This window comes from Rhincodon typus, unplaced genomic scaffold (assembly GCF_021869965.1).
Source record: "Rhincodon typus isolate 14 unplaced genomic scaffold, sRhiTyp1.1 hic_rhity00000625, whole genome shotgun sequence".
Taxonomy (NCBI): Eukaryota; Metazoa; Chordata; class Chondrichthyes; order Orectolobiformes; family Rhincodontidae; genus Rhincodon; species Rhincodon typus.
The window spans coordinates 24447-30446 of NW_025966263.1; the positions used below are offsets into that span (position 1 = coordinate 24447).

The window sequence follows — 6000 nt, forward strand, 5'->3', positions numbered from 1 at the left end:
TGCTGAATTGTAAATATAAAAAAAACTGCATTGACATCCCATAATTCTAGCTAATAACACGACCTAACACACAGGAGTGTCTAATTGTAATCCTGTTTAGAAGATTTCGACAAAATAGACCTTATGGTTTCCAATATATTTTCTTCTTCAACATCTTGTTATTTCTCAATTTTAATTACTTGATTACAACCAATGACAGTAAGTGGATCATAATGCCAATCTGGTGAACTTTAACAATTTGCATGGCATCTAAGCATCCAGTATCAGTATCAAAAATGTTTTGATTTCTGTAAGCTAAGAACCTTTCAAATGGTATGTAATCAGTTACTGCTAGTGTGTCAAGTTGGCGAGGAACATGGGAAACAGGAATAAGCTGCTTGTGTCCTGTAGCCGCCTTTACTATTCAGTTAGGTCTTGGCTGATCTGCTACTTCAGTCTTTTGCCCACATAATAGTGCCATTTCATTCAACATTTTGTAATATCTAGAAAACTATTGATCTACCTGTCATAAATTCATTGCCTAATCTCCACAGCCCTTCCTGATAGAAAATTCCAAAGATTCATCAGCATCTGAAAAAATTTCTTCTCATCTTGGCCCTACATTGTTTAATTCACTGTCCTCTGGCCCTAGAAGGCTGTCATAGTCTCTGTCTCCCAATCACACGCTCTGTCTCTTCCTTTACACTACCAACCTCCCCTCCCCAGCCTGACAAACATAGGAAAGCTTCCTTCCTTCATCTATCCTGTCAAGCTCTAAGAATTTTCTGTTAGGCTCCAATTAATCTGAGATGAGCTTAACGCCAGGTTTCCTATTGCTCATATAGATTGTAAACAGTTTTTGGCCTAAAGATTTAAGAAATAAATTAGCTCGGTGGAATGACAAAAGCATGTTGGATTTATTCAAAGTGGCTAATAAACTTGAATCATCAGGAGTTCCAAGACTCCTTGTTACTTCTGCCCAGTTTTTGAAGATCTGCTTTTACAGTAAGTTTGACATTGCAGTGGTACTGATTTGTCTGTTAAATTACAGTAAATTTTAGCCATTTTAAATGTATGCTTCACTTCAGTCACTCACTGGCAAAGCAGGTAGAAGCTTTTTATTTATCCTTTGATTCTGCAAATAGCAGTGAAAGCTTCAGTGGAGCTTTGGATTATGATCAGTGATTGCAATCAATCTTCAATGGATCAACTGAAGTTATTTCTAGATGTTACAGAGATAGTAGGAACTGCTGATGCTGAAGAATCTGAGATAACGAGGTGTAGAGCTGGATGAACACAGTGGGCCCAGCAGCATCAGAGGAGCAGGGAAGCTGATGTTTTGGGTCTAGACCCTATTTCTAGATGTGGCTACTGTCTTCTATTTAGCATACCACTGAAAATGTTTCAAGTATGAGATTTGTTTAGTGAGTTAATATGTTACGATTATTTTTAAATTAGTATCACACAATATCTTAATTTGGTGAGAGGTCTAATTGGTTCATGAATGCTTGGACCTTAAATGCACAAGGATTCACAGTTGTTTAACGTCTGTAAAGGTATTACCTCTATAGAAGTTTCACTGTCTACTACTTTTACACCAGAATTATAATTAATTTTAACTGTAGCATTAAACATTCTTTTTCATTTAAACAGTCTTTTCATTTAAATTTAATCATAGTATTACTTCAGCATTTAAGACTCTGTGTGTGTGTGTGTGTGTGTGTGTGTCTCAAAGTTAATCCATGTTGGTGCAATTTGGACAATCTTTTGGGTTTGCCTGATGGAGATCAGTTACATGCGGCCTTGGGGAAATGTTGTCTCATGGAGATTGTGAAATATGGTTTCAATTTCATTGAGTGTAAAACTTTATTCCTCAACAAAGTTGTGGGTCAGATGATTGCTGCTAATCTAGTGTGCTAACATGTGGCATTGCAACATTTCTCGATTACTACAATTGGTTCACTTTATAAGATTGTTTTGTATGGCCTTGCTGTTTAATAGACTGCTATATTTGTTTCAACTAAGCATTGAAATAAATATAATCAGCTTTGAATATGCTTGAAATGTAGAAAAGCTGTTGCTTAAGTCACTTATACAATAACATGAATCTTCTGGTAACTTGAGGGGCAAATAGTATGCGGTGACTTTTTTTTTAGTGAATACATCAGCTAGGTTTGTAGAGCAGTTAATGCAATCATACATTATTTACTCCATCTGCTATCAAATAATGGAATTCTTAATCAAAAGGTTAATTGCTGTCAACATAGTTAATGTAAATACTTTTGAAACAAATATGAATCTCAGGGCATGGGGAAACTTGTGGCTGTTGCGAAATTTTGTGAAATTATTTTTCATGTTTTTTATTCAGAATGAACTTTTAGATGACATTTTAAGTAGAAGATCGAGAGCTTTAGCTTGACGCATTGTATATCTGCATGTCTGGTTGTTACACAAGAGCAAAACCTTTGTCAGTTTTTGTAAGGTCCAATATATTGACTCTTTTCCAGCAAGTACTGTTGATCAATTTATGTTTGAATGAAAATGTTTCATGTTTGAAAGGGAGTATTTCCATATAAATTAGCCCAGTTGTGACCTTTGACATGTATTCAAGTTCCCCTAGGTTTTAAGTTGGTTTCTGTTTTAAAAGATCTGTAAAATTTGGTTTCTCATAGCCCCTATTATTTTTGTTTTCAAGAATTTAAATGTTGGGTACAAACCTACACAATTCTGCAGTTGTCAAGTAATACACTACGATCACTCAAAATGTGACTGTTAGTTCAATAACATTTGAAGTAAAACTCAGTCAGCCACATCTTGGCACTTGTGGAGAAATTGTTCCCCATGTTTTCCTGAGTCAGCTGGTGAAAGGTCACAATTGGGGTCAGTTTTGATGCTCAATGTTTTCAAATGAATGAGTGATAGTTAAAAGCTTGAGCTTTTTAAAAAAAATCATTTACTTCTAAATGTGACAAAAACCTTCAAACGTGTATAAATCAATTAATTTACTGATGTATAGCAGTTGGTCTTAATGTATATTCTGGGCTGTTTGGAATGTGTGGAAAAATATTTTACAAACTTTTCTGATGTGCTGAACATGAGTTTAAATTGTTTCTTTTGATCTGTAGTATTTGCATACTAATAGTGTCAAATCTGTTCAAGGCACCAATATTAAAACAAATGCATGAGTTATAATATGTACTTAGTAAATTCAATATGATGGTGTAAAGTATGTACAAACGTAGTCAGGGAAGAACAAAATCTACATCATGAATTTTGACACATTACAGCTGTCTGAAGAGAAACGTCTCCAGCTAAAAGAAACAACAAAGGCTCTTCACAGAAAGGACTGCCCTTTATCCATCTGTTGGAATTTCATGGTTGAACAGGAATTCTCAGGCTACGTGGTTAAACGGAGCAACAGTAACGAATAAAGCAAATCCACTGTAATGGTAACTGATTGCTCTACATTTTTTTTATGTTGCTTGATTAACCATTTTATTTGGACACAACCTGTGACTTAAAAGTTACTAAAAGCTTTGGCAACTCTTCGTATTCTAAGCGTTAGAAGTACCTGACATGTAAACAATTAAAAGTCGTTAGCTTCACTGTTTTTATAGTTCTTTCATCTTGTTACCAAAATTGTTACAAAAATATTAATGTTCAAATAATGACTGTAAGCAGCTCAGTTTCAGTTTATCAAAATAGATGTACCATTAGTGTTGTAATAAACTGTTAAATGGAGCCTACGGTTGTGTAGATTATGCAAGTTTTCAAATTCAGTTTCTTGATGTTGAATCCTTTTGAAGGCTGTATGTTTGTGTTTTAATTTGATAAATTTCAATATGTGTAATTTGCCTCAGTTAGTTCGGAGCTTGTGTTAGTCAACCTTCCATTGTAGTTTTAATGCAGAAGCATCTTGATGATAAAAATCCAGATGTGGTTGATTGGGGACTTTTTTAAACACATTGACTTCACGTCTTGGAATTAAAAATAATTCAGCAATATAATCTGTGACTGCTTGTGTAGAAGAAAGAATTTTTCCTATTTTGTATGTCAAAGCATAGTGTGTTGGACATGAAATTCTGATTTTAGTGAGGATTTTTTTCCTAAATCCTGTGCTAATTGTTTTTATCTGCCTCTGCTACCTCAACTGGGGAGAGGATTGGTTTACTTAAATGTACAGCAGTTGCATTGTATTTCAATACAGACTATTTGGGACTGCCAAATACTTAATTTTTTTTAACTAAATGAAGACAGTACGAACAAGCTGAATATAGAAGTAGAAGCCCGTGTTCTAAGATTTTGTTATAGTAATTGAAACTGAAAGCTCTGTATATGTTTTCATTTTGTCTTGAGTTTGAATTTGAAAACCACCAAAATCTCTACACACTGCGTTTTACTTTGAACAGATTTCTAGCTTGTTTAGAAGATGCAGTTAATGTCAAGTATTTTTCTATGGCCTTAGTTTCTGAAAATTAGCTTAAAAAGGTGTCTAAAAACATATATGGTGAAAAGGGCAGTTCGTGTAGATTAACTTTTGATGGTTTTAATATTCTTGTACAAAACCAGAACAAAACAAGGATAGCACAGTTTCAACTGTCTGTATATTAGAACTATTTTTGCACTGAAAAGTTTTTAAATGTTGAAATGTGAAACTCAAACACTGGGCAAATACAAAATGTGAAACATTTTTTTTTAAAAAATGCTTTGGGGCGGGGTTGTGATCAGTCTGAAGCACATTCGTCAGTTGCAAAATGGTATATCCTAAGTCTCTATAGTGTTAAAATAAAAATGATGGTTCAGTGGGTGACTGGTTACTCTAGTGGGTAGTGGTTAACTCCCTTTTAGAGACCTTAGTTTTAAGTTCTCGTGTTCACTGGCTTGGGAGTCAGATTCTCTTATAACGAGATAGTGTGTTAGAGGTCATCTGTGGGAACATGCACTTTACAAGTCTGGAGCTATGACTAAGCATGTTAGGGGCTTCAACTTACTTTCTGTCCCATGGCTGACCAGGAATCTCTCCTGTTCTTACTGTCTGCCATTAATGTGTTGGAAGGAATTACAGGTTATTAATCAACTTATTTGTTTGATAAAAACTTGCAGCACTTCCCTTGGCCATCGGCTATTGGGGTGGAGCTTGAACCTGGAGCTTCAGACTGAGGCAGGGAGGTTACCCACTCTGCCGTAAGAATTCCCTTGTAGCTTGTTAGGGGCCTCCTTTTTATGATCATTGATTTGACTCTGGTTTAAAATCAGGAGATTTAATCCTGTTCCATAAAGTGAGCTTCCTTTTGGCTCATGTGGAGCATGGATGAGCATTTATGGAGAAGTTTATTCTTCATACTCTGTCAAATTGCAGCAGTAGAAATGGAATGTTTGAATATGATTTAATAGTAAGAGTAAATGTCATTTTTTTTTTAACAACTGTACTAGCCATACATCTTATTCTCAAATGTAGCTGACATTTTTGGAATATCCAAGTTATTTTTGGTTCCTAGCTGCATTAGTCATAACTTGCAAACAATATTGATATGTTTCCTTACCGTAACAGTTCAGCCAATACCAATGTTTGGTCTCTTTTGGAAGGGGTTGTGGACAGTACAGCACTGATGTAATTCTTGAGTTCATGTAACAGATGGTTCACTGTTCCATGTAATTATAATTGCAAAATTTTACACAAGACTTCTCAAAAAGGAGAGTGTCTACCTAGCGCTTTTTTTTATTAGTAGCAACTTTTGGTTTTGTATTATATTTTTTGTTTTACTGGAAACCTATTGATCTGAACCACTACTTGAAGAATATATTGCCATGAACATGAAACTACAACTCACAGCTACTTTTTTGTAGTTAATGAACCATTATGGGTTGGACATGTCATCTTTAAAGTTATGAATTTTACTTAAATAGTTGTATGAAAGTTAATCTTTCCAGCACTTGCAACTATATTCAAGAAACTAGACAGCACGATAAGATTTCCAATCCACAGGTATGAAATTTGTAACTTTTTAAAGTGTTGAAGAT

At 34.8% G+C, this 6000-nt stretch overlaps 1 protein-coding gene across 1 annotated transcript in view; it reads left to right on the forward strand.

Moving 5' to 3' along the window:
- cpsf6 (cleavage and polyadenylation specific factor 6) overlaps window positions 1-4781 on the forward strand; it is a 28124-nt gene extending 23343 nt beyond the window's left edge. Inside the window, exon 10 of the mRNA XM_048621395.1 lies at window positions 3267-4781. The gene's annotated coding sequence lies outside the window, so the exon portion shown is untranslated. The remainder of the gene's footprint in view (window positions 1-3266) is intronic.
- The last annotated feature ends 1219 nt before the right edge of the window (window positions 4782-6000 follow it).